The sequence below is a fragment of the Dermochelys coriacea genome, chromosome 3 (genome assembly GCF_009764565.3).
Source record: "Dermochelys coriacea isolate rDerCor1 chromosome 3, rDerCor1.pri.v4, whole genome shotgun sequence".
In the NCBI taxonomy this organism is placed as follows: Eukaryota; Metazoa; Chordata; order Testudines; family Dermochelyidae; genus Dermochelys; species Dermochelys coriacea.
This window is the reverse complement of record NC_050070.1, coordinates 37,690,735-37,712,477: the sequence shown is the minus strand read 5'-3', so window position 1 is coordinate 37,712,477 and position 21,743 is coordinate 37,690,735. Positions and strand designations below refer to the sequence as shown.

Below are 21,743 nucleotides of genomic sequence, written 5' to 3'. Positions count from 1 at the left end.
TAAAATTCTATAGCACGTAGTTTAGAAATGGGCAGATGTAACACCATGCAATGGTCTGATGGATCTGCTGTTTAGAGCCTTTTTCAAGGCAAGTGATTATTCACCAAAGCTATGGCACGTATGATAGTTTTAGCAGATAGCACTGTTGCTTCTTTAATATGAAATTTGTGGATACACAAAAAAAAGACAAGACACAAGCAGCCTCTACATCCTCACCTACACCCTTCTTTTGCTGACTTGTCATAATCCTAATCTTTACACTTGGGTGCCAGCTTTCCCAAAGAAGATGGAAAGGGGAGGAGCAGTGGTGCGTGACAACCTGTTACTTCAACCAACAGAGTGAGGCTAGTGTAGAAACAAGGAAAACACATATTGTACCCAGTAAAAGGGTGCGGTAGGAAACTTCTAGCCATGTTTCCCCAGCACTCCCAGAGGCATTGTGCATCAGTCCAGCTCATTGTCTCCAGGAGCTCCGACTGGAATAATGCACACCTGCAGACACTCTCACTGTGGGTCATGGTCTTGCTGTAACAGGTCTGTTGATGCAAAATGCATCAAATTCATGTTTCTTTACCATATCATCAAGGCTTATCACGCTTATGTATTTTTGATTCATAGTGTCAGTCCCCTCATCCCTTCAGCTCAGGCAGTGTTGGCTGTCTCTACTGCCTGCTTGTCTGCTGCTATCAGAAACATCATTGTACTTTCTCCCATAGCATCTTTCCTTGATGATGCCGATTCCCAAACTGACCCATAAGGCTAATAATCACTCCATCACTAGACTTGGTGTCAGATGACAATTTGATTAAAAAAGTAGAGCAATATAAAATTAACATGAAACATATTACATGGATTAAAAGCTGGCTAACTGATAGGTCTCAAATTGTAGCTAGACAGGGGGAATTATCACCAAGTGGGCATATTTCTAGTTGGGTTCACAGGGATCGGTTATTGGCCCTTACTGTTTAACTTTTTTATCAGTGACCTAGAAGAAAACCTAAAACCATCAATGATAGTTTTCAGACAACACAAAGATTGGGGAAATGGTAAATAACAAAGAGGACAGGTCACTGATACAGAGCAGCCTGCATCTCTTGGTAATCTGGGAGCAAGCAAACAATATGTTTTAATATGGCTAAATGTAAATGTATATGTCTAGGAACAAAGAGTGTAAGCCAGAGTTACAGAACAGGGGACTTTATTCTGGGAAGCAATGACTCTGGACAAGATTTCAGGGTTGTGTTGGATAATTAGCTGCACGTAAACTCCCAGTGTGACGCTCTGGCCAAAAGGGCTAATGCAATCCTTGGATGCCTAGAAAGGGGAATCTTAGTAGGAGTAAAGAGGTTATTGTACCTCTTTGGCACTGCTTGAATATTATGTTCAGTTCTGGTGTCCACAATTCAAGAAATATTGATAAATTGGAGAGGCTTCAGAGAGGAGCCGTAAGAATGATCATAGAAAGACACAGAACCATAGGGTTAAAAGGGACTGTAAGGGTCATCTAGTCTAACCCCATGATAAAGATTATTAGAAAACATGCCATACAGTGAGAGACTTAAAAAGTTTAATCTATTTAGCTTAACAAAGAGAAGTTTAAGGGGTGACTTATTTATTACCTATAAGTTCCTACACAGGGAACAAATATTTGATAATGGGCTATTCAATCTAGCAGAAACAAGTATAATATGATCCAATGACTGTAAATTGAAACTAAACCAGTGGTTCCCAAACTTGTTCCGCCGCTTGTGCAGGGAAAGCCCCTGCTGGGCCAGGCCAGTTTGTTTACTTGCCGCATCCGCAGGTTTGGCCGATCGCGGCTCCCAGTCGCCGCAGTTTGCTACTCCAGGCCAATTGGAGCTGCTGGAAGCAGTGGCCAGTACGTCCCTCGGCTCGCGCCGCTTCCAGCAGCTCCCATTGGCCTATAGCAGCAAACTGCGGCCACTGGGAGCTGCGATTGGCTGAACCTGTGGACGCGGCAGCTAAACAAACCGGCTCGGCCCGGCAGGGGCTTTCCCAGCACAAGCTGCAGAACAAGTTTGGGAACCACTGAGCTAGACACATTCAGACCGGAAATAAGGCATACATTTTTAATGGTGAGAGTAATTAACCATTGGAACAATTTACTAAATGTGGTGGTAGATTTTCCATCACTAACAATTTTTAAATCAAGACAGGATGCTTTTTCTAAAAGATATGCTCTAGGAATTATTTTGGGAAACAAAAAAGTATACCATCTAACTATAAGGCTACAGACAAGAGGTATACACAGCCCAGGGAGTACAGGGAAACAATGAGACAGTACTGGTCAGCATGATAGGCAGTGGTCTTATCACACTAGCTGACTTATCATTGTAAAGTATTTTATAGGTATCATAGCCCTTGAGAGTTTTAAGGAGGGATTTAAAGAAACAGAGTGGAGAAACTCTGCAGATGTTACAAGGAGCTCCTCCCATGTGTGAGGTCACCATGGAAGAAAGCACGAAAATGCTTCTTTGAAATAATTATTGTTGGATTTCTATTATTCGAGCTCACATCTAATTTAAGATAGGGTTTAACAGTAAGGAGAAGAAATATGAGGAAGAGAAAGAAAAGAATAACGTGAAGATGAATCAACAGGGCCAGATATTTAGACAACTCTTTGAGGCAGAGACCATTTATGTTTCTACAATGCCTAACAAAATGAGGACTTGTTCCTGATGGCGGCTATGGGATAAATAATATTAGATACTAGAAACTATTGCTAAGGTCTCTTTCAGATATGTGGTACCTCTCCAGATTCTAGACATCTGTAGGCTACTGCCTTCACCCTCCATCTGGGATGGGTGGTTTTTATGCTATGGTTCCCAGATAACATAGTGATGAGCTCCAGTATAAATGACCAGACAGAAAGTCTAGTGCCTGGCTGAGGACTAAGCACGTTGGATACTATTTGCTATATGATTTACCCTTTTACTGTGCTTTTTGGGAATACTCCCTCGTTTTGATTACTATGTGATATATTACTGGTCTTGGGTACCCCATATGCTGATTTTTAGTTATTGTATAAAATTAAAAATAAATGATTGGAGTTATATGTTGCTGAGATGGAACACTGAAGATTGTGGGCAAAGCTCAAAATCTTGTAGGGAGAGAGAGAAAGAAAAGAGAGGTGAATATCTAGAAACAGTTTAGCTTTTAAATATCCTTGGACCAGATCCTTCTGAAGTTTTACAGTCTCACAAGAGGAGCCAAGTATGCACACAAAAACTATGGAAAAAAGGTAAAGCAGAGCAAAGTGCTTCATGGTATATACCTGGCCCAATAGAAAAGTCATGACATCCTTTCATAGGAAAAAGTTTGAAAAGGTTGTCCATTACTCCATGAAAAAGCAAATGAAAAGGCAAGATTTCAAATGTTCTGAAAAGAAAGTGGTCTTAGCTTCTGAGGTGGCCCACTGAAAGCATAAAAGCAGAGATACTTTATCAAAGTAAACTGTGATCAAAACAGGCCAGCAAAGAGGTCATGAAAATGTCAGTGGCAAACCAAAGGGTTTTTCTATTTTTTTAATAAATGTCATCATTTATACAGTAAAAAAACAAAACAAAACCAGGACTATTGTTTTTCATGAATTGCTCACTTCTAAAAGTGGCCCAATTTGCTGTCATATTTTGTGATAAGAAAAGGAGTACTTGTGGCACCTTAGAGACTAACAAATTTATTAGAGCATAAGCTTTCGTGAGCTACAGCTCACTTCATCAGATGCATCCGATGAAGTGAGCTGTAACTCACGAAAGCTTATGCTCTAATAAATTTGTTAGTCTCTAAGGTGCCACAAGTACTCCTTTTCTTTTTGCGAATACAGACTAACACGGCTGCTACTTTGTGATGATTCTCAAAACCCTTTAATGGAACTTCTGGACAGAGGAGATCAGACTGAGCCCAGGCATGCTTGTTATTTTTCTTATTATATTGCAGTAGCATTTAAAGGCCCTGTCTAAGATCAGTTCCCTACTGTGCTCGGCACTATACGAACATACAGATAGTCAGAGAGAAGTCCTGCTCCAAAAAGCATGCAATCTAAAAAGACAGAGATTGGAGAGGGGAATTATTATGTCCCTTTTACAAATCTGTCTGACTATCTTGGGTACTTATATGACGCCCTTCACCATAGTTTCTGATTGCCATCCAGTCTAGTACCTTACCTGCAAGACCATGCTTTCAAGTGTGCTCACATCAGAAATACACATGCTTGTCAATAAACTGTTTCCTTAGCAATGAGTCCCATTAAATAAAAATATCCACATACTCACCAGAACTATGTGAAAGAAAGAGAAAAGTACCTTTTAGAACTATTTGTGCCTTCTTTTTACATCTTTTGCATGATGCTTAGATTCTGTGATGAATGATAGGCTGCTTGGTAATGATTATAGATCTGTATCCCCCAATATAGTTGGGGTGGTGTGTTAGACTATAAGAGGGAAAACGAGAAGTTCCTATTCACTCCCAACACACTCACACATAGATACAGTCACAAGAGCAGTGAATACAAGCCATTAGTCTGAATAGCTTGTTCCATTGTTGGGTAGTTAGACCATCACAGGAGTATTTCCCTATATGGCCTTGCTGGTCCACTAGGAAAACTAGTTTGATGCAAAAGCATGAATTAATATCTTGGCCCTGTAAAAAAGACACCATTGAGCAATATGGTAGTTGATCCCAGACAAATGGTGAGGGTGGGGACTTTCAGAAAACACAGATTCCTGTGTCCAGGCTGGGTCCGAAAAGCCCATTTTTTTTGCTTCCTAAAAGAATGTAACTTGGTTCTGTTCTGTTCTCTTGTATTTTAAGAGGGAATCCTGTGTAATTTAGCTTGTGGAGAAGCATAAAATGAGATGAGATTAAATATGCTGTGCATTGCTTTAAAATCCTCTTTTTTTTCTCTAATGCTTTATTCCAACTGTCACATACAAATACTTTGTTTTAAGAAGGCTTTTGATCACTATACCACTGTTCACAGTTTCACAAAAGGAGGAAATGCAGGAGGCCAAAACTCAGTTAGGCCTGAAGAGTGATCAGTGCTTGGTAGGCATAGTATACTGTAATTAGCTCCCAGTGGCAGAATCGCATGATTCTACCCCAAGACAGTTAAGAGCAAGAGACCTAAGACCTGAGTTAGGTGCTCTTGGAGACACTAATAAAGGGGCAGAGGTGCAGCTAGCCCTGCAACCATGACAGATATTATAGTGACAGGTGCTTTAGAAATGTGCTTTAGAAACTATATATTATAGAGATAGGATAGAAGTGGGATATCCTATTCACTAGTCTGGCTACTTGCAGCCTAAACATTCCCCAGCTAACCCACCTATCTAGATTCCTGGGTGGGTTATCTGGGGAATGTTTAGGCTGCAAGTAGCCAGACCAGTGAGTAGGATATCCCACTTCTATCCTTTCTCTACAATATATAGTTCTGTTTTTGAACATTTAGATATTGACTGTCATTTCAAATTGAAGACCATTTTTTCTCTTATTGTCTAGTGAACTCTGAAGTTTGAGTTTATCCTGAATATCTGTTTCCTGCAGCTTTTTTTCTTTTAATTTTCCTGTGATGTTTCAAGATTTCAGATGAGTGTCCTGGCTATGAAAGTAACATACCTAGTGATATCTGGTAGAATCAACCTCCACTCTACATCTGAAAATCTAGGATTCCATCATCAGGATGAAAACATATGGCTATGAGCTGGATGAATCCTTGTTATGAGTTGAGTTAAAACCTCCACTGAGGTTGATAAGTGTGAATTCACCCTTCAAATAACATAGGTGAGGGCTTATGCTTACAGTTAAGACAAAATGGTGTGTGTGAACATGCCTAGGACCTTTTGGCTGAGTATTGTTTTGCATAGAGAAATAGAGAGGGATGTGTGTGTGTGTGTGTGTGTGTGTGTGTGTGTGTGTGTGTGTGTGTGTGTGTGTGTGTGTGTGTAAAAAGCTAGGATGGAGCTTTTGAATCTGATGTTGGCTAAAGAGTTTTCGGGTTTATAAGCTAAGAAACTGCTCCTTTCCTCAGGGTAATGTACAGGACATTGTACATTACTTGTTAATAAACAAGATTGCAGAAAATAACAGACTTCGTCAATTTCTACTTTCAGCTGGAACATCCCCAGGGCCCTGAACTTTGACTAGCTACTTGGGATGAAAAGGGGCAACACTATTAAGAGTGTATTTCTTGAATCTCTAGTTGATTTCCAATTCATACTGTTTCATTTAGAAATGTATGAGCATAAAATGTGACAAATACTAAGTATAGCTACCTTGTTTAGGTACTGGTTATGCTCGTTACAGTAGTCATCATTATCTCAGTCTTCCATTGGGAACGCTGAGGAGAAAAGGGACAAGTCACTATAGATGAGCACTGCCGGGCACATTTCAATATTTCAGATGACAGCTGCTGCTGCAGCTGTCATGGTTTAAGTGCACTAGGTGTCAAAAGAAAATAAACAGTACCACTGTGTTGGTTCCCTTTTTCTGTTTTAATGAAATATGAGGGAGGAGAGGAGTCATCTTCTGTATTTTCCTTAGAAAAGCAAAGCACTGTTTTTTTAATACTGCTGTGGAAAGCTTGCATTTCTGAATCACATATGAGAAGTAGGAAAAAACCTATAAAATGACCTTTTCCGTTCTACTACCAGGGTAGATTTGTTCCCTTCACTATATTTTTAAGTTCTTTATCCAATCTGTTTAAATAATTCAAGTAATGGAGATTACACTACTGCCTCTGAAAATATTTTATATTCTAGTTATTCTCAGTGTTAGGAAATGTTTTTTTTTATAATGAGTAAAACAGCATATAGAATCTCTAGGTTGGGATCTAACTAACTGAATTAATGTGAGTTTTACTATTGACTTTAGTGGGAGCAGATCTAAGCCAATGCTAGACAAGTTTGAAAGTCCTACCCCACTAGTATTTTAATATCTGGCTCACCGTTGCCACTTTTAATACTTCAACCAACTTTGTTTGTGCTCATTTTATGAATTTAGGCCTGATTGAGCAGGTGAGTAATCCCATCTCTATTCTGCAAAGAAATTAAGTGCTCACTTATGTTCTACTGAACTTAAAGTTAAGTACATATGTGTTTTGTTGAATCAGGGCCTTCAATAACAACCTTCTGAAAGTGTAAATAATACTGCAGAGATAAAAGAAACAAAAAATGTATAAAAATGCAACCTGAATGAACATTAACTAGCATTTACTGACCTTGGACATCTAATTCCAGCCAAAGCAATATCCACTGAAAAATTGAAGATAATATGATGATTCATGATCAGGATGGGAGGCTTCAGTTTTATAAATAAGAGATGGCTCAACCCCATATTATATTTCATCTGAAAAAAAAAGATCAAGAAGGATCAGATAAACTACCTGCTCTGGACAGTAGTATCCAATAAGAGCACCTGCTCCGGGTTACAAGTGAAAGCCAACAGCTGATCTAGAGGAGGGAAAATTATTCCCCAAACTATGTGAAGGTGGAAGAGCTACAACCTCAGAACGATCTGCTATGTGCAAAAGGGTTTCTAAGAAGGGGGTTGGTGTTCCCAAACAAAATCACTACTCTACATCTCCTTTGTCCCAAGGAGATACAGCGAGCCCGTGGGTGTTCAATGAAATATGGACCACATTTTAGGCCAAACTCTGTAATGCCTGTATCATCCACAGATTTCCCCCCTGAAATGTACTAATCCTAAATAAGGTCATCACCAGGTTTCACTAGTCCAACAGTTGAAATGATACAACATTGCAGATGCTGGCATAGCCAGTGTGAGACTCATGAATAAAGGTCAACATTTTGTGGTGAATGCAAGTCTACTGTATTCTGGAGGAGCCAGGCATATAAGCAAGATAGCACTCATCCTCTAACTAATTTTTAATAAATCACTCACAGCGTGGAACCCTATGTCTGATAGACTGTTATAAACCAGAGGCATTGCCATGAGCTCCTGTCACTGTAGTCTACGCCCCCACTGAGGAAGCTACAGATGCTATTAAAGATGAATTCTATCAGCAACTGGCAGCAATGATGTAATCTATTCCACTGCACCTGCAATTTATTATACTTGGAGACATGATGTTGTACCTAGTCATCCCAGAAATGTCTTCAGAGCTATTCTCAGGCCATTTTGCTCCAGAGCTATAAATGACATCTCTGAGATTACTGTCCTTTTGTGCTTATCACAACATTACCATTACTGGCAATTTGTTCAGGTGTTTAGATATCTATCAGGAAACGTCGATATCCAACAATGGCCAGATGAGGAATGAGCTGGATCCTGAATCAGTCCAGAATTGTAGTATAGCAATGTAATACTAGGACTACAGAGGTGCAGAAGCCCCGGCAAACACTAGTCATCATCTTCTTGTGGCTAAAATGGCATTTGCTGCTCGATTTCAACTAAGTTTGAGGCACAACACATATATAAAAATTCAGCACTTGCTAACACAATATCACAGTTAAAAACAAATTTGATGCATCACGTACTCTTCTGGTTGATGTAGAATTAGCCTAAACGGCCATAAGAACAGGCATCTCAGAAGCCATAGATGCCATCCCATAACCTACAAGCAATGCCCCTGGCTGTGTAATTGAGATATTTCAAATTTTGCAAAAGAAATCTGAAGCCAGATAGTGCTATTATGACACTGAACATAAACATTTACAAAGTATTTTTAAGTGAGAGCAAAAGTGGATCATAAAGCTTATGCTGAGAACTTGACAAAAGAGGCGGAAGCGGGAATTAGATCTAATAAATTCCAAACTGCATGCAAAGCTATTCAATCACTTTGACCCAAAACTGGACTTTGCATTGGGTCTATGCTCATAAACAAGAAAAAGTTCTGCAAAAGTAAAAAGAATATTATGAGTCTGCACTTAACCATCCTGAAGCAACTCCATGTTCAGATCTGGATGGATTAGCAGTAGATCATAGAATCGTAAGATTGGAAAGGACCTTGAGAAGTTTTCCAGTCCAGTCCTCTGCACTCAAGGCAGGACTAAGTATTATCTAGACCAGTGTTTCTCAAACTTGGGATGCCGCTTGTGCAGGGAAAGCCCCTGGGAGGCATGGCTGGTTGTTTACCTGCTGGATCTGCAGGTTCGGCCGATCGCGGCTCCCACTAGCCGTGTTCGCTGTGCCCAGCCAAAGGGGACTGCGGGAAGTGGCGCAGACTGAGGGACATACTGGCCACTGCTTCCCGCAGCCCCCATTGGCCGGGCACAGCAAACCATGGCCAGTAGGAGCTGCGATCGGCTGAACCTGCGGACGCTGCAGGTAAACAAACCTGGGCTAGGGGCTTTCCTTGAAGAAGTGGCGTCCCAAGTTTGGGAAACACTGATCTAGACTATCCCTGATAGGTGTTTGTTAAAATTAGGTTAGACAATCTCCAATGATAGAGATTCGACAACCTTCCTAGGCAATTTATTCCAGTGCTTAACCACTCTGAAAGGAAGATTTTCTAATGTCCAATCTAAACTGCCCTTGCTGCAATTTCAGCCCATTGCTTCTTGTCCTGCTTTCAGAGTTTAAAGAGAACAATTTTTCTCCCTCCTCCTTGTAACAACCTTTTATGTACTAGAAAACTGTTATCATGTACTTCCCTCCCCTGTAGTTTTTTTCTAGATTAAACAAACCCAATTTTTCAACCTTCCCTCATAGGTCAGGTTTTCTAGACCTTTAATCATTTTTGTTGCTCTTCCCTGGACTTTCTCAAATTATTTCACAACTTTCCTGAAATGTGGCACCCAGAATTGGACACAATACTCCAGTTGAAGCCTAACTAGCATGGAGTACAGAGGAAGAATTACTTATTGTGTCTTGCTTAAAACGCTGCTGTTAATGCAGCCCAGAATGATGTTTGGGGTCTTTTTGTAATAGAGTTACACTGTTGACTCATTTGGCCTGTGATCCACTATCAACCCCAGATCCCTTTCCTCAGTATTCCTTCCTAGGCAGTCATTTCCCGTTTTGTATGTTTGCAACTGATTGTTCTTTCCTAAGTGGAGTATTTTGTACTTGTCCTTACTGGATTTTATCCTGTTTATTTCAGACCATTTCTCTAGTTTGTCCAGATCATTTTGAATTTTAATCCAATTCTCCAAAATATTTGCAACCCCCAGACCGAGTCCCTGACCCTGAAACCTTCTTTTGTACTGGTTATGCTCATGAAAGTAGTCATCATTATCTCAGTCTTCCATTGGGAAAGCTGAGGAGAAAAGAGACAAGTCACAATAGATGAACACTGCCAGGCACATTTCAATATTTCAGACGGCAGCTGCTGCTGCAGCAGTCACTAGGTGTCAAAAGTGCACTAGGTGTCAAAAGAAAATAAACAGTACCTCTGTGTTGGTTCCCTTTTTCTGTTTTAATGAAATATGAGAGAGGAGAGGAATCATCTTCTGTATTTTCCTTAGAAAAGGAAAATACAGCTTGTGATCCACTATGACCCCCAGATCCCTTTCCTCAATACTCCTTCCTAGGCAGTCATTTCCCATTTTGTATGTTTGCAACTGATTGTATAGCTGCATCTAGTTGGAAGAGGTTCATTCTGCCATAAAGAAACTGTGAAGCAAGCATACTATTAGAGCCAACAGCATAATACCTGAACTTCTTCAATAGAGCCATGAGTGTAGTTTTACTCCAACTTTTTTTCTAGGCCTGGACTACTGGGAAAGTACCAGCAGAGTGGAAGGAAGGGACCATTATCTCACCCTATAAGTGGAAAGGCCCATGCACTGGATATGGTAGCTAAAGACCAATAACTCTGCTCCCTGCCCTTAGAGAAGTCCTCAGATATGTCCTACTCACCTGACTCCAGCCTCTCCTTGTGAAACACCATCCAGCAGGACAATCGGATTTCACTGCTGGGCAATCTACACTGGACACTATACTTGCTCTCTCATTTATCTGAGGTCTTGTCTACATTACCCACTGGATTGACGAGCAGTGATCAATCCAGTGGGGGTTGATTTATCACATCTAGACTAGATGCAATAAATCGACTGCCGAGTCCTCTTCTGTCGACTCCGGTACTCCACCAGAGCGAGAGGTGCAGGCAGAGTCAACAGGGGAGCGTCAGCTGTCGACTTACCACAGTGAAGACAACACGGTAAGAAGATCTAAGTACGTCGACTTCAGCTACATTATTCGTGTAGCTGAAATTGCGTAATTTAGATCGATCCCCCCCTCCAAGTGTAGACCAGGCCTCAAATCCATCATGAATTTAAACAGATAGATCTAAAGACAGCATTACATTTTATTGATAGAGCTGCCTTGTCGAAGGCCATACAGGAGTCATCTGTGTTCGCGACATCCTCCTGAGGCTAATTCTAGATCTACATAATAATTCAGGGGACCCATAGGTCTGAGAGATTTTACACTAGATCTGGGGTAAAGCAGGAATGTGTCTTGACCCCACCCCTGTGGTGTTGCACAGTGAATAAGCTCTTTGAACATATTTCAGCAAATATCGGTATAACTATGGGGTCTTCTTCTTTTACCAACCTGCTCTCTATACTAGCTTCCCATAGAACACTGAACCAAGTTCAAGATCTCAACCCTTACCTTAGAGGCACTCCATGGCTTAGCTAAAAGTTTGCCTAAATCTCTGGGAAGTTCGGGGTTGACAGCTTTGCTCTTCTGGCACAACAACAAACACTCTACAATAAGGATAAAGTTGCTCTGTGTGGAAAATAGAACTTTATTGAGGGCCAGTCTGTCACTATGAAATGAACTCCCCCATGAACCAAGGACCATCACAAACTTCACCACTTCCTTTTCTTTGACCTTTCCTTTCTTTGGCCTTGCCTTTCTAACAAACACATACCTGTGTGTGTGTGTGTGTGTGTACACATGGTGCTATGTGCACATATGCTATATTTTTTTTTTTTTAATTTCTCACAAAACAAAATACTCTACTGCACAGACTTCTTCCCCTGGGATGAGGAGTAGCAAACAAATAACTATGCGACAGTTTTCAGAGTAGCAGCCGTGTTAGTCTGTATTCGCAAAAAGAAAAGGAGTACTTGTGGCACCTTAGAGACTAACAAATTTATTAGAGCATAAGCTTTCGTGAGCTACAGCATCGATGAAGTGAGCTGTAGCTCACGAAAGCTTATACTCTAATAAATTTGTTAGTCTCTAAGGTGCCACAAGTACTCCTTTTCTTTATGCGACAGTTGATACTCATATTACTTAAAGCACTACTGGAAAGCACTCTGATATTATGGTGATGAGTGTAGTAGAAGAACCTGTATAGAATTTGAGTAAGACTTGCATTGCTACTTTTTTCCACTTTCTTCCTAAGGGGAATATGCAATGTAAATATTGTATTGGCCTGAAAAATGGAGGAAAATTTCAGTAGTCAGATGGGGTATATCATCAGAATTAAGTATTAAACTCCCCCCTATATATATATATATTACCATAGCAGAAGGGACATATCAGGTCAAAATGGCCTCATAATTTGAATTTGGTAAAACTAAGCTTTAACTAAACCTAAGAACAAATGAAATGTTTCCATTTTTTAAAATTCCTTTACAAATAGGTTAAAAATAAAATTTCTGTAGTGCTTGCCAAACACACATTGGCTTTTGCTACTACAGAAAAACTAGAAAGTGAAATTAAATACAAACAAATATGAAACACACTAATCTATTATTATTCCATCTGAGAGAAATGCAAAATGTAATCTAATAGCATAAACAGTGAAAAGTAAATAAGATTTTTAAGTCTTTCAGTTTAAGTTATCCAAGGTGGGTTTTTTAAATCTATAATTTGTAACTTGTCCCTTCATAAATAATTTTCATCATGTAAAATTATTTAGTTCCATGTAGTTATAAAATATACATATACTCTAGTTCATGAATGCAAGTCAGGAACAGTTACAATCAGGTATTCAGAGTAGCAGCCATGTTAGTCTGTATTCGCAAAAAGAAAAGGAGTACTTGTGGCACCTTAGAGACTAACACATTTATTTGAGCACAAGCTTTCGCGAGCTACAGCTCACTTCATCAGATGCATTTGGTGGAAAATACAGTGGGGAGATTTATATACACACACAGAGAACATGAAACAATGGGTTTTATCATACACACTGTAAGGAGAGTGATCACTTAAGATGAGCTATTACCAGCAGGAAAGAGGGGGCGGGAGAAGGAGGAAAACCTTTAATGGTGATAATCAAGGTGGGCCATTTCCAGTAGTTAACAAGAACAAGGTCATCATTTCAATGCATTCTAGCAAAAAAAACACTCCAACAGTTCATTTTAGCACTACATTGTGAGGGATATCTGAGAGAAATTGAGTTGAGCATTCAGTTAAAGACATTCTCAGTGAGATGTCTTCTTTTACAAGGATTATTTCACAAGTACATTTTGCCAAGGTTAACTATACATGTTTAATGGTAAAATAATTACATATATGATATGCACTTTTCCCCCTTAAAAATATTGTTTTTATGTTTCCGACGTAAATCAGTTCAGCAGACCTTCAGCCAAACAAGGCTTGATCTTATAGCTCATAGCAAGGCAAAACTCCCATGGACTTGTGTTATAATATGTAGAAAAATCACAAAAAACACTTAGGTCTCAATTCAAGAAAGCAAATTTGTTCTTAAGAACATGCATATAGCTAAGCAAGGATATAAGTGCTTTCATAAATAAGGAGGGACATAAGAACAGGCTTAAATGCTTTTTTTAAAAATCAAGGTCTTAAGGAATGCATCAGAAGAATTAACTTGGATTGACGTCCATGAGAGTGGTGGCTAATTAAGTATGGTAGATTTGGATTCGAAATTCCAAACAAATTAAAAAACAGCCAAACAACAACAATAAAATAAAATGCCTTCTGAGTCTCTCATGAACACTGATAAATAATTTGCATAGTATCTTTTAAAATGAAAAATATACTAATTAGTGCTGCATCCCCAGTCCCAGCTGCTCCCTTTGCTCGGCACAAGAACTATCCAGAAAATGGAAATTCCTTCCCACAAAAAAAAATTGAGTTTTTGAAAAAAATTTGTTCAACCCAAATAGGAATGAAATGTCAGAAACACATTTTTCATGAGCAGGGTTTCCAAAAAAATTCCATTTCAGGAGAACCTACATGGAATTTTTTTGCTTCCCAGCTGTCCCCCTGAATGAAATTGACTTGAGAAGTTGTGAAATTGTCAAGTGAGGGAGGCCGAGAGCCAGGGAGGTGGAGAATCATCATCAGCATCCCCCCTGGAAAGCTTTCGTCAATTTTACTAGAGCTTTCCTGTCCAGGTGCTGATAAGACAGCGAACCCACCTGCTCAGCCTTTTCCCCCATCTCTGGGGCCAGAGCAGAAAGCCCAGGTATTCAGGTCCTAAAACTGGAGGGTAAGCTGAAAGCCTGAGTGCCCAAGATCTCTGCCTCTCCAGCCCCAATGCTGGGGGTGAGACAGGGAGGCAGATTCAGATAGCTCAGCCTCAGCAGCCTTCCAGGAAAGCTTTTGTGAATTTATTGAAGGAAAAACATTTTTTTGGCAAAGCTGAAATTTTCTCACAAAATATTTGATGAACTCCACTGTAAATACTCTACCTCCCTTCACAATTACTTACACCTGTCAGTGGACCAATTTTTCTAAAGGATTTCAATCTGGTTTATAAATTCATTAAACTACAAAAAGATTTAGACACTCTTTTGAAAATCTGGCCCATCATTTCCAAAAAATAGAACTTTTAAAGATAAGTTAGTAGGGGTTACATGCTGCTTCTATTAAGTCAATGTCAAAAATCCCGTTGACTTTACTGGGGACAGATTGAAAGCAGAATGTTCAAAGACAAAAGTGTACCCTGTCCCCCTACAACAAATCTCTCTAGCTTTATTGGGCACTGAAATAATTTAATTTAGAAGATTCAAAGTGGAGGAAATGATTCTATCTTTGTAGATTTCTTTCTTCTCAGCTAGTTTATTTAACAAGAAATCCTTTATGAATCAAGCCAAATAGGCCCTGAAAGTTACTGTGCATTTAAGATAACAAAAAGTCAGCATGTACTTAACATACCAGAGATCCATTTTAACATGTCATCCATACTCTTAGAATTAGCAGAATCTGGACTCCCTACTGTTCTCACATTCTTGACATGCAGACTGTTTTCAAAAGATTGTATATTACCATTTTGCACTTTATTTTATTTAATGATCTTTCTGACTAAGTTCTTATGACCTTCTGAAGTTAGTTGGAGCAATGCAGTTTTACCATTCATGTCAGATAGCTCCAAACTAAGGAAATATTTTATTGATCACAAGAAACAGTATCTTGAAGAGTGTCACAGATGTCTTTTGAGCATTTCAATGCTAGTTGTGATCATCACTGAAAGTTTATAGTAATTGAGACATTTAGAGAATTCCAGGAAAGAAGGACCCGAGTCTGTACAATTACCTGTTTTGGGGAAGTCAACTTAGATAGAGAAGTTAGCTGGATTTCTCTGGCTTTTCAGCTGTTTCCAAAGAATGAATTTCCTCATGAAATAATTTCAGTCAGATAATAAATTTAATATAACATTTAACCCATAAACTACAAGGTAATTTAGCACTAAACAACAATGTGGGATGAATCTATTAAATTTATTTTTAAAAATGTTGATACTTGGATTTTGGCACTGGAAAGGTGGCAGAAGGCTCGGAAATGTCCTATTGAGGAGGTAAGAAGATGACAAGGAACCTTGTTCTTGATTTTCTTTAGTATTAGTCTTTCCTCTTCCATTTTCTCTGCTTTGGTTTCTCTATATTTTCTCCTGGAAGTGGAGCTCTATGGTATGGCACAGACAGATTGGAGTGTCTCATGTAAGAATGTTCTTTCTTGAAACACTGATGGTAACAACAACAAACGCTACTGAAAATGAAATAGAGTAGCTATTTACTGAAATTTAACAAGTTATGAAATAATGAGAAAGGGTTAAGTTCTGTCTCCATTACTCAGCATAATTATTAGTTGCATGCTTGGAAGATTTGTAGTGCTGTGGGAAAAGGAGAGAACTAATCCCCCCTCCTTGCACTACTTTAAGCCACTACTCATGACTAAGGCTATGTTTTAGTCACAGGTATTTTTAGTAAAAGTCATGGACAGGTCATGAGCCATAAACAAAAATTCACAGGTCCCTGAACTGTCCATGACTTTTACTAAAAATACCCTCCTTGACTGAAACTTGTGGGGGGAAAGGGGCTGGAGGTGTTGGGTGAGGTGGCCGAGGACCCCTGCTGGTACTGGGGGGGGCAGCTGGCAAGGGCTTTCTACCCAGCTCTGCGTCCCTCCACCTCTTAGGTGGCAGAGGGGCCAGCGCACGTCTTCTGCTGCTCCTGCCACAAGCTCCAGCTGCCACTGATCCCATTGACCAGGAACCACAGCCAATGGGAGCTGCGGGGGCAGGGCTTGCAGCCATGGGCAGCACATGGTGTGGAGACCCTTCCTCTGCCACCTAGGAGCTGCAGGGGGGCATGCCAGTGGGAGCAAGGGAGCCTCCCACCCTGAGGTAAGCGCTCACCTCAACCCCACTTCCCCTAGCCCTGAGTCCCCTCCCACACATCCAAATTGCTGGTACTGGCCTCTGCAGAGGTCACAGAAAGTCATGGAATCTGTGATTTCCATGACCTACGTGAGAGACTTGCAGCCTTACTCATGACTGTTATGCAGCCCAGGACTTCAGCAGGCGTTTCAGCTGATGCACTCCACCACCAGGGGAGAGAAATGGTTGATGGATCCTTCAGTAATGGATCCACTGATGTTACTCCTCCTCCAGTTGCCTCACCGTGAAAAATCCCATCTGCAAGGTACAGGGAACTCCTGTGGAGTTGTGATCTTAGGCATGCATGTATTGTGGATCCCTAACAGAATCTTCCCACATCATTTCCCCCACCTCTTAACCTGGCATTGTGAAACCAAATTGGCTCTGCTTCATCCATGGCCCACTAGGCTGTGTGGAGATTCACCCTATGTCTTTTATATATAATGAAATAATAGGCCTCGTTGTGGAACCCTTCACCCATTTTGGTGAGCTCTTACTAATGTAAGGGGACCGTTGCCCCCTTACTAACATTCAGTGGGGGTGTTTTAGTTGCTAGCTCCCTAAAAAGGGGAGAAGGGTCAATGGGGAATCAGGACCCTGAGATTCAAAGCCTCCAGGAACAATGGGGAGAGGCAAATGCTCCAGGTCAGCCTGAATGACAGGGTAAGCAGGTAATCAGGGAGTCAGGAGGCTAGGGAGGTCCCGTCCTCCATGTGAGCTGGATTTGCCTGGGTCAGACAGAGTAGGGCTGAGCTAAGGAGAAAGCAGGGGCCCAAGCTAAGCTGGGGTGCAGAGCTGTGCTAGATCCAGAGGGACCAGAGAGAGCAGCCCCTGCCCTGGGAGCAGAGCTGCAGCCTCAAAGCCAGAGGCACAGCCCAGAGAGAGCAGACTTAACCTGGGAGGAGAGCTGCAGCAACTAGAGCTAGAGGGGCCAGAAAAGCAGCCTAGGAAGCAGGTCAGTGCTGGGAGCAGAGTCACAGAAGCAGCCTGCAGAGCAGACCTGTCCTGGGAGCAGAGCTGTAGCAACAAGAGCCAGAGGGGCCAAAGAAGCAGCCCAGGGAGCTAGAGGCAGAGCAACAACAGCAGCAGCAGTGCAGAGACCAAGTGGTGCAGCTAGGGCTGGAGGGCTGGAGCTGGGTGCGGTGAGCAGCTGGGGAGACCGAGGGGGACCCTGAGCAGCAGGCCCAGCACAGGGAGACACCTCAGGCAAGAGGCTCTGCAGGCCAGGCTTGGATCATAACCCTGACAGGGCGGGGGTGATATTGGGAAGAAGGGTCCTGCCACTTAGAGCCTGAGAGCGTGTGGCCACCAACAGAGCAAGTGTCCAACCCACAGCATCCCTGCAGCACAGCCAGGGCCTGAGAAGAATCATAGAATCATAGAATCATAGAATCATAGAATATCAGGGTTGGAAGGGACCCCAGAAGGTCATCTAGTCCAACCCCCTGCTCAAAGCAGGACCAAGTCCCAGTTAAATCATCCCAGCCAGGGCTTTGTCAAGCCTGACCTTAAAAACCTCTAAGGAAGGAGATTCTACCACCTCCCTAGGTAACGCATTCCAGTGTTTCACCACCCTCTTAGTGAAAAAGTTTTTCCTAATATCCAATCTAAACCTCCCCCATTGCAACTTGAGACCATTACTCCTCGTTCTGTCATCTGCTACCATTGAGAACAGTCTAGAGCCATCCTCTTTGAAACCCCCTTTCAGGTAGTTGAAAGCAGCTATCAAATCCCCCCTCATTCTTCTCTTCTGCAGACTAAACAATCCCAGCTCCCTCAGCCTCTCCTCATAAGTCATGTGCTCTAGACCCCTAATCATTTTCGTTGCCCTTCGTTGCACTCTTTCCAATTTATCCACATCCTTCCTGTAGTGTGGGGCCCAAAACTGGACACAGTACTCCAGATGAGGCCTCACCAGTGTCGAATAGAGGGGAACGATCACGTCCCTCGATCTGCTCGCTATGCCCCTACTTATACATCCCAAAATGCCATTGGCCTTCTTGGCAACAAGGGCACACTGCTGACTCATATCCAGCTTCTCGTCCACTGTCACCCCTAGGTCCTTTTCCGCAGAACTGCTGCCGAGCCATTCGGTCCCTAGTCTGTAGCGGTGCATTGGATTCTTCCATCCTAAGTGCAGGACCCTGCATTTATCCTTATTGAACCTCATTAGATTTCTTTTGGCCCAATCTTCCAATTTGTCTAGGTCCTTCTGTATCCTATCCCTCCCCTCCAGCGTATCTACCACTCCTCCCAGTTTAGTATCATCCGCAAATTTGCTGAGAGTGCAATCCACACCATCCTCCAGATCATTTATGAAGATATTGAACAAAACGGGCCCCAGGACCGACCCCTGGGGCACTCCACTTGACACCGGCTGCCAACTAGACATGGAGCCATTGATCACTACCCGTTGAGCCCGACAATCTAGCCAGCTTTCTACCCACCTTATAGTGCATTCATCCAGCCCATACTTCCTTAACTTGCTGACAAGAATGCTGTGGGAGACCGTGTCAAAAGCTTTGCTAAAGTCAAGAAACAATACATCCACTGCTTTCCCTTCATCCACAGAACCAGTAATCTCATCATAAAAGGCGATTAGATTAGTCAGGCATGACCTTCCCTTGGTGAATCCATGCTGACTGTTCCTGATCACTTTCCTCTCCTCTAAGTGCTTCAGGATTGATTCTTTGAGGACCTGCTCCATGATTTTTCCAGGGACTGAGGTGAGGCTGACCGGCCTGTAGTTCCCAGGATCCTCCTTCTTCCCTTTTTTAAAGATGGGCACTACATTAGCCTTTTTCCAGTCATCCGGGACTTCCCCCGTTCGCCACGAGATTTCAAAGATAATGGCCAAGGGCTCTGCAATCACAGCCGCCAATTCCTTCAGCACTCTCGGATGCAATTCGTCCGGCCCCATGGACTTGTGCACGTCCAGCTTTTCTAAATAGTCCCTAACCACCTCTATCTCTACAGAGGGCTGGCCATCTCTTCCCTGTTTTGTGTTGCCCAGCACAGCAGTCTGGGAGCTGACCTTGTTAGTGAAAACAGAGGCAAAAAAAGCATTGAGTACATTAGCTTTTTCCACATCCTCTGTCACTAGCTTGCCTCCCTCATTCAGTAAGGGGCCCACACTTTCCTTGGCTTTCTTCTTGTTGCCAACATACCTGAAGAAACCCTTCTTGTTACTCTTGACATCTCTTGCTAGCTGCAGCTCCAGGTGCGATTTGGCCCTCCTGATATCTTTCCTACATGCCCGAGCAATATTTTTATACTCTTCCCTGGTCATATGTCCAACCTTCCACTTCTTGTAAGCTTCTTTTTTATGTTTAAGATCCGCTAGGATTTCACCATTAAGCCAAGCTGGTCGCCTGCCATATTTACTATTCTTTCGACTCATCGGGATGGTTTGTCCCTGTAACCTCAACAGGGATTCCTTGAAATACAGCCAGCTCTCCTGGACTCCCTTCCCTTTCATGTTAGTCCCCCAGGGGATCCTGGCCATCTGTTCCCTGAGGGAGTCAAAGTCTGCTTTCCTGAAGTCCAGGGTCCGTATCCTGCTGCTTACCTTTCTTCCCTGCGTCAGGATCCTGAACTCAACCAACTCATGGTCACTGCCTCCCAGATTCCCATCCACTTTTGCTTCCCCCACTAATTCTACCCGGTTTGTGAGCAGCAGGTCAAGAAAAGCGCTCCCCCTAGTTGGCTCCCCTAGCACTTGCACCAGGAAATTGTCCCCTACGCTTTCCAAAAACTTCCTGGATTGTCTATGCACCGCTGTATTGCTCTCCCAGCAGATATCAGGAAAATTAAAGTCACCCATGAGAATCAGGGCATGCGATCTAGTAGCTTCCGTGAGTTGCCGGAAGAAAGCCTCATCCACCTCATCCCCCTGGTCCGGTGGTCTATAGCAGACTCCCACCATGACATCACTCTTGTTGCACACACTTCTAAACTTAATCCAGAGACACTCAGGTTTTTCCACAGTTTCGTACCGGAGCTCTGAGCAGTCATACTGCTCCCTTACATACAGTGCTACTCCCCCACCTTTTCTGCCCTGCCTGTCCTTCCTGAACAGTTTATAACCATCCATGACTGTACTCCAGTCATGTGAGTTATCCCACCAAGTCTCTGTTATTCCAATCACGTCATAATTCCTTGACATCACCAGGACCTCCAGTTCTCCCTGCTTGTTTCCAAGGCTTTGTGCATTTGTATATAAGCACTTGAGATAACCTGTTGATCGCCCCTCATTCCCAGTATGAGGCAGGAGCCCTCCCCTCACAGACCTTCCTGCCTGTGCTTCCTCCCGGTATCCCGCTTTCCCACTTACCTCAGGGCTTTGGTCTCCTTCCCCCGGTGAACCTAGTTTAAAGCCCTCCTCACTAGGTTAGCCAGCCTGCTGGCAAAGATGTTCTTCCCTCTCTTCGTAAGATGGAGCCCGTCTCTGCCCAGCACTCCTCCTTCATGGAACACCATCCCATGGTCAAAGAATCCAAAGCCTTCTCTCCGACACCACCTGCGTAGCCATTCGTTGACCTCCACGATTCGACGGTCCCTACCCAGGCCTTTTCCTTCCACGGGGAGGATGGACGAGAACACCACTTGCGCCTCCAACTCCTTTATCCTTCTTCCCAGAGCCACGTAGTCCGCAGTGATCCGCTCAAGGTCATTCTTGGCAGTATCATTGGTGCCCACGTGGAGAAGCAGGAAGGGGTAGCGATCCGAGGGCTTGATGAGTCTCGGCAGTCTCTCCGTCACATCACGAATCTTAGCCCCTGGCAAGCAGCAGACTTCTCGGTTTTCCCGGTCAGGGCGGCAGATAGATGACTCAGTCCCCCGGAGGAGAGAGTCCCCGACCACCACCACCCGCCTTCTCCTCTTGGGAGTGGTGGTCGTGGAACCCCCAACCTCAGGACATCGCATCTCATGCCTCCCAACCAGCGGAGTCTCCTTCCGCTTTCTCCCCCCAGACATATCATCTGGTCCACTCTCCGCATTGGTACCTGTGGAGAGAACATGAAAGCGGTTAGTTACCTGTGTCTGTGTTACTGGAACCCGGACATTCCGCTTACCTCTTCTGGAGGTCACATGTTGCCAAGCTTCTTCACTGGCCTCTTGGCTCCTCTGTGCAACCTGCTCTATATCTTTAGAGCTTTGTGCCCCTAGAAGGCTATCCTGAGTT

At 42.7% G+C, this 21,743-nt stretch overlaps 1 protein-coding gene across 1 annotated transcript in view; it reads left to right on the top strand.

Annotated features, from left to right (window-relative positions):
• SNTG2 (syntrophin gamma 2) overlaps positions 1–21,743 on the top strand; it is a 254,057-nt gene that overhangs the window by 89,115 nt on the left and 143,199 nt on the right. The window lies entirely within an intron of this gene.